This window comes from Silene latifolia, chromosome Y, assembly GCF_048544455.1.
Source record: "Silene latifolia isolate original U9 population chromosome Y, ASM4854445v1, whole genome shotgun sequence".
NCBI lineage: Eukaryota > Viridiplantae > Streptophyta > Magnoliopsida > Caryophyllales > Caryophyllaceae > Silene > Silene latifolia.
This window is the reverse complement of record NC_133538.1, coordinates 398,170,810-398,178,545: the sequence shown is the minus strand read 5'-3', so window position 1 is coordinate 398,178,545 and position 7,736 is coordinate 398,170,810. Positions and strand designations below refer to the sequence as shown.

Genomic DNA, 7,736 nt, shown 5'->3' with positions numbered 1-7,736 from the left:
ATTCACCTTGGTCATGTCCCAAAGTTCCACAATTCTCACATATCCCACTTGGGATTGATGAGGATGCCGTCATGGCATTAACATGATGCTTTGGTGATTTTGAGACTTCTTCAAGTCTAGCCATAGCTTTTTCAAACTTCAAATTGATTGTGTCGATATGAGCACTAAGTTGAGCACCCAATTGGGTAACGGAGTCCACTTCATGCTTTCCTCCTCTAGTGGCCTTGCAAGGTCTACTATATTGTGAGTTATGGACCGCCATTTCCACAATCTTGTTCCATGTTTGATTGTCATCAACTTCGGTGAACATTCCATTTGATCCCATGTTGAGAATGTTCCTTGAATCCTCATATAGACCATTCCAAAATTGTTGTACCAAAAACCATTCGCTAAGTCCATGGTGAGGACATGAGCGACAAATTCCCTTGAACCGCTCCCAAGCTTCATACAAATATTCTGCATCCCTTTGCTTAAAACCCGTAATTTGAGCTCTTAGCATGTTAGTCTTCTCCGGTGGGTAGAATTTTTTGTAGAAAGCTAGAGCCAACTTCTTCCAAGAATCTATTCCGAGGGTGGCCTTGTCAAGGCCCTTCAACCATTAGCAAAGTGCCGATTAGAGAAAAAGGAAATAAGACCCATCTAATTTGGTCTTGAGTCACACCCGTTTGAGAGATTACATCACAATAGTCGCAAAAGGTTTCCATATGAGAATGAGGGTCTTCACTAGGCATCCCCCCAAATTGGCTCCTTTCAACTAATTGGATAACGGCGGATTTGGCAATAAAATTTCCGGTTAGATGTTGCGGTGTAGGAGTACCATTTGGTAGGTTCTCCTCGGTGGGTACGGAGTGTGACGAGAATTTAGGCATTGTAGGTTGATTTTGTGGGGTATTGTGTAATGGGTTCTCCTCTCCTTCTATTGCGAAAGGGTTGACGAACTCAATAGTTGGTTGAACAACTTCTCTAATACCTCTTAAATTCCTCCTAACAAGTCTCCTATTGTTCGACAAGGTTCTTTCGATTTCACGGTCAAAAGGTAACAAATCACCTTGTGACCTTCTAGACATGCAAAATATCAAACAACTCGAAAAAAATTAGAACAAACCTTGAGGAGTTTTACTTCCCCAAGGCGAAGAAAGACACAACTAATAACAATAAAAAGGAAATCTAAATCAAACAAACACCGTCCCCGGCAACGACGCCATTTTTGGTCGGTCCGTTTCGTGTTCACAATTAAAGGTATGGTCGTTGGGTCACGTCCGAATCAAAACACAATTTATAGCTTCACAAACAACTCTACAATTAGTAAAGAGGCAAGTAAAGGTCGGATCCCAAGGGACGGGTATTGAAATGAGATTTCTATTGAAACTAGTGGTGTCTTGGGGGTGTCACAAATCGGGTTGATGTAGAAGGTCACTAACTAAAATAGCAATGAAAATAAACTAGCAAGATGAATTAAAAGGGGTGTAAACAATTGATTAAAAAGCACTAGGGTGTCATGGGATCATAGGGGAATCATGGGAATTGAACATACAAACATGTTCTCAAATTATAAGCAAGCGATTATTGTTGTGATGGATTGAGTTGGGTTATATCTTACAATCCTATGAAAGTTTGGGTCCCAGAGCCGAATTGATTAGATTGCACAACACCTACAAGTCGACTTAATCTTCCCTACTCAACAACATGCATGGTCTAATGAGACTCGAGTTGGGTTATGTCTTACAAGTCTCATTGAAAAGATAGAAGATGGTAGTAAATGCAAGGATTCATAGGCTTAGTATTTCATCAAATATAACATGTGCATGAGTTGAGATCAAAACAAGCAAGAAAATAAAACATGAAAGCATATTAATTTAAGCATGAATCATTCCCCATGTTGGTTTCCCCTAATCACCCATTAACCCTAGCTAATAGACTACTCACTCATTATCATGTTGATCATGCTAGCAAGGTTGTCAATCATACCAACAAAATGAAACATGATGAGTAAATGAAAGTAATTAACAATAATTAAAAGGGATTAAGAGAATTATACCTACTAATGATTCCAATAATAAAGCAAAGATAAAAGAAGTACTTGAATGCTTGATTAAGAGGTTGTCAATCTCCCAATAATAACCCAAATAATCTTCAATTACCCAAAATAAAGGATGAACAAAAGAGAGATTAAGGAAATAAAACTTGTATTAGGACTTGATTAATTGTTGATTACAAAACTAAAGAGAGATTTGATTGGTATTAACTACTCTAATTGTTGATAAGAATAACATCCTCCTCTAATTAGACTAATGGGGTATTTATAGTGGAAATTAGGGAGGATGCATTAGGGTTAACTAAGGGCTAAACTAGTAATTACACTTTTTAGATTGAGCAGGGAGGAGCCGGTATTTTCCGAAGGAAGGGCTTCTTTCTTCGTAGCTTGGAGAAGAGGAAATCGCGCTGTAGAGGAATCCGGGCTGATTAGGGTCGGGACGGGCGGATTCTGGTGATGGAATCCGAGCGGATTCAAGAGAATCGGGGCGGATTGTGGAGGTGGGATCCGAGCGTCTAGGTGGAAAGCCGCACGGATTCTGCAGCTGGAGGACGGCCGGATTGGGGACAATCCGCACGGATTGTGCCTCAGCAAGGCTTCTTCTTCTTTTCTTCCCTTTTCTTCATAAATTCCTTGGGGATTTCCTTGGGGACTCAAGGATCATTTCTCAACATTGCTCATCTACTATCATATGTACAAAGGCCTTCTAATCTTATCTCTCCTTGATCCTTGGTCATTGAATTCGATCAATTTAGTCTTGTTTTGCCATGAAAATGCAAGATTCTTACTCCTTTCCTACCAAGGGATCAAAATCTCAAAGAATATGCAAAACAAAGAACTAAAGATAAGAAATGACCCAAATATGCACTAAAAAGCATGGGAACAAGGCTAATTCGGGGGCTAAATATGCGCTAATTATGGTCACATCAGACATCACCTATACTCGATATATCGTTGATTATATGCATGCAATGCAACATCCAAGTTTTAATCCTAGCATGTGAAGAATAGACTAAGTCGGTTAACACGTAATTTAGCATATAATTAATGTCGAGGTAGGATTTAATGCTCAATTACATGTGAAAACACACGAATGATACAAGATACAATGATAAATACAATAAACAAAATTACAATAATGAAAAATTAAATTAATTACATCGGGTTCATTGACTTATGTCGAAAATACCTTTAAAACGGATAGTTTGAGAAAAAGAATAAAAGAAAGAATTAAAGAACAGATCAGTGGGTGATAATACGGTTAATAGTCAATTATACGTAAACTAATTAAACTAGGTCAAGCAACAACGGAGTTCAGAGACAGAAATCAACCTGGAACAGGCGCAGCAGGACTGCGCCCTTTGGAAGAGGCGCAGCAGTTGTTGCGTCTGTTCCAAGGGTGAGTTCTGGCTGTGAAGCCGGAACTACAAATCGTTAATGTAAATTGGTGATTTTAATGGTTAATTAATATACTTACTCGGATGGAAGTGATTAACACATTATTTACATGTGAATGAAGGTCGTAAAAGCAATAAAACATGGATGAGATGAAATTAAGACGAATTTATTTACATGAATGAAAGATTGATTAGTGACATGGGTGAACGAAATAGGATTAATATGATGAATAAGTGACAAATTAATGATGGATACGATAAAAGACTGATGAAAATATATCAAAGATCGAATTCCAGAAACCCGATATGAACAAATCGAATTTCTACAACCCGGATTGAGTTTAATGACAAAAACCCGCAAATATGAGATTATAAGGGATTTAGGTCGGATTTAATGATGAATTACACGTGTTAATGATGAACAATAATATACATGTGAAATTATCATGATTATACCAAAGAATTAACGAAAAAAAACGAAAACAAACAAAGAACGAATTACAGAGGACGAATGAAGAAGAAAGGAAGCAGGAACTGTGGCAGCTTCACGAAGAGGCGCAGCAGGAACTACGCTCTTTCGAAGAGGCGCAGCAGTTGCTGCGTCCTTTCTCGACGGTCTGTCTTCTGGAAATCCGTAAAAAGGGTTTTAAAGCAGGAACAAGGTGTTTTCGACATAAACCTTACATTAATGATGATACAAAAAGTAAAGAACAATAAATAAAAGAGAGATTTACACCCTCAGACTTACATGTTTGACGAAACGAGATGAACTAAGTTATCGATTAGAGATGCTCGACTCGAATGTAGACAAAAGTGCCCCCGTAAGAGGAAAACGATTAGATTAATTAAGTTGATTGATGTGGAGTTGGTAAAATTGGCCGGTCATGCAAACGAGGCTGGTACTCAGAAGGATCCGAGCTTACGTGGTCGAATGTTCAAGCACGTAGACGCGAAAAAGTAAGAACAAAGGTCTAGAATGCAAAGGGAGAAGAGAAGGGCGGACACTCGCGTGAGAAATATGAGGAGCGAAGGCTCCTATTTATACTAATCACGTGAAGAAATAGGGTTTTCGGAGAGACTTTGGAAGTGAATCTCGGAAAGATATGAAAAAGATACGAGAAAAAACGCAGAAAAGGACCTGGGAAGAGGCGCAACAGTCACTGCGTCTCTTGGAAGAGGCGCAGCACCTGCTGCGTCTATTCCCAAGTGGTTTCCTCCTGCGGAAGAAAGATTTCCGTGTTACTGTTATGGAATGACGGAATAAATTGGTTTTCCTTAATATTTTGTATGAATATTACGGGAAATTGTTTACCAAAGAATAAAAGATTGTGAAATATTTATAAAATATTGAATAGAAATATCCGGAACATTCCGACTCGGGATCAAACGGCTGTCAGAAAATGGAGACGGTTTTAGGCCCGAACTCCAAATGTACTCTAATTACTGTCAAAACGACCGTATCGACGCGTAGATGACAACTAAGAGGTAGACATTAGTGTTTGAGCAATCACTTGACGGTGAACTTACGAACTGTCACAAATCGTTCCGCGTACCAAACATGCGGCCTATTCATCACCGGGTGGTTTGCGAGAAGTGTAGAAATGAGGTATCTACAGAGCCCCCACTTTGACTAAGGCTTGGACAAGGCGAAAGTCAAAGTATAGCCATGAGGTCAATCGAAGATTACAACCTGACGACTATGGCGACGCGAGGCGGCTCAAGGGGTCTGAACCAAGGAACTGTCGTCGGGAACATTTTAGAGACTGTCGACTTCCGGGGAGGGTCGTTTAAAGTCCATTAGACTACGTAAGGAAGCTCGCCAGCCATAAGAAGAGACCATACCTGAGACTTCCGGACGAAACGGGACTGAAGACGCTTCGACGAAACTCTTTGGTCTGAAGAAAACTTGGTGTCTGAAGGTATGAAGGCTTATCCTGAAAAAGGGTATCTGAAGGACATGAAGGGTTTATCCTAAAAAAGGGGTATCTGAATGATTATAAGGAAACAATGATTTTGAGGAAAGACAGCAGGACACAGTCTGGAACTGCTGGGAGAAATCTGTTCGTGTTCAGCTTCAAACAAACTTCGGAAGAATTCGGGGTCGATGTTGATCTCCATGTCTCGAGAGGAAGTGACTGTAGGTCGTGAACTCTCGTTGGGGAACATAATCGGGAACTTATCTCCATGTCTCGAGAGGGATTATCCGCTTACTCTCGTTGGGGAATATAATGAAGGCATGTCGAAACACCTGTGAAGAAATACCCGATCGTTGTGACAAACAAGGTCTTGGAAGCGATGTATAATGTATGATAGTCTGCTGTTGGCTTAGAAATACGGGTCCGAATGAAAGATAATCGTCAAACGGATCAAAAAAGATAAAATGGCATCGAGGAAGAGGCGCGCCAATGATGGGCCCACAAATAACGAACTCATAACGAATTTTTGAAAACTCGTATGGAGGGAACACCAGGAAGAGGCGCAGCAAGAGCTGCGTCTCTTGGAATAGGCGCAACGCCTGCTGCGTCTGTTCCTGGGGGTGTCTTTTCTGCGTAAAAACGCAATAAACAGAGGGTTTAAGTTCATTTGTTCGAAACACAATCCCTCAATTTTTCTCTCAAATCTTAACCATTTCCGCCAAAATTTGATTCAAGAGCTTGCATTCATCATGACTAATCGAGGTATGTATATCATTCTTGCATTAATCTTCTATAAAGGGTGAATTTGGATCGAAAAAATTAGGGTTTTCAACCCAATTGATTCGAAAATTTGGGGCTTTTCCCCCAAATGCATTCGCCTTGTAAAATTGGTATTAGAAACGGATAATTGGTAGTATAAGGAACATAACCATGTATTTGTTTCGAATTTTCCTTGAGTTTTGAGCATTTGAGTGAAATTGAGACGGTTTCACAGCTAAACCGTAAATTGCTTCGAAAATAGCCTTAGGATTGCCCATTTGCGATGAAACTTGATATTTGGGATCCTTGGATGATGGGTAAACTTCCTACCATCTTGGAATTTTGGTTTGTGACGGCTTTTTCAGGACGCTTTTCTAGGGCATAATCGCCGTTATAACGAAATACTGCCGAAATTTCGACTCGAACCCATGACTAGGCTTCAACTTAGGCTTGACTTGACCTTAACTACCACATGAGTGATCGGGTTTGTGAGAATGCGGCCAAAGATGGCGAGAAAAGAGCGATTTTGGGGCTTCCGAAGGCTCGAAAATCCCTTAACTAAGGCTCGTCGTCACGTGACGCGGCCTAAATTTACTTTAATGTTGCAGGTGATGAGGCTTCTACTTCTAGGAGAGCTCCCATGGAGATAGACGTTGTTGTGGACCCTTCTCGTACCATCGAGGAGGCTTTGGAGGAGGCTTTCACCGTCGCGGTGATGGCTGCTGGGGACGTGGTCCGCGAGGAGGAGGCTGTTGAGGGGGAGGAGGCCCCGCGGAGGGCCAACGTTGGACGTGGAGGTCGTCAGCTGAGGGGAGCACCAGCGTGGGCTGAGACCTGGGACAGCAGGCACTTACTTTGGGCTGCAGAGGGTCACCTGTCCTACAGGACGGTGAAGAGCTTGGTAATATTCATTACTCATCACTCATCTTCTTTCATTTCATTTGGTCATATTTTCCCAAATTTCACTCAAAACTAAAGATAGCTTTTGTTTCAAATCACAATAGGAGGCCGGGAACATCAGGTCGTTCCCGGGTTACACGACAACGATGGAGTGCTATGAGCGGTTGTCAGCGGAGAAGCGCGCCATGATCGAGCGTGGAGCGTTTGGTGCCTTGGTGCAGGCCTGGAGGGATATCGCGAAGAGGAAGCTGCGCGCTAACCTTAGCCTGGTCCGCGCTTTCTTGGACCGATTCTGGGACACGACTTCCACTTTTCACATGCCTTTCGGTAAGGTGGGAGTCACTCTGGAGGACTACGGCATGATTCCTGGTCTGCCGTCTGGGACTGAGGCTGTGGAGTGGCCGGAGACTACCATGAGGGTGGACTCGGCCGAGGCTAGGAGGTTGATCGGCTGGAACTTGTCGCCGAAGGCTGTTACAGTGTCTGGTTTGGTGCCCAGTTCCTATGTCCGAGAGTACTTTGCGGGGAAGACCTCGGCGCTGGTGACGATTGACGGGAAAGAGACGGCTCCTCCTCCCTGTACAGCTGAGCAGAGGGCCCGTTTTTGGCTTTGGTGGTTTCTGTCTTCGATCTACCTCGGAGACAAGGGAGAGAGGCTGTCGACGAAGCTTTTTCCCTTCATTTTTGACCTGAGCTCCCTAGGGCGTTGGGACGGGGTCACTGCTGGTT

General features: G+C 42.2%; 1 non-coding gene across 1 annotated transcript; it reads left to right on the top strand.

Annotated features, from left to right (window-relative positions):
* Window positions 1–392: 392 nt before the first annotated feature.
* On the top strand, window positions 393–499 carry LOC141637088 (small nucleolar RNA R71). The gene has a single exon (XR_012541650.1). It is a non-coding gene; the product is annotated as a small nucleolar RNA R71 (small nucleolar RNA).
* Window positions 500–7,736: the final 7,237 nt, after the last annotated feature.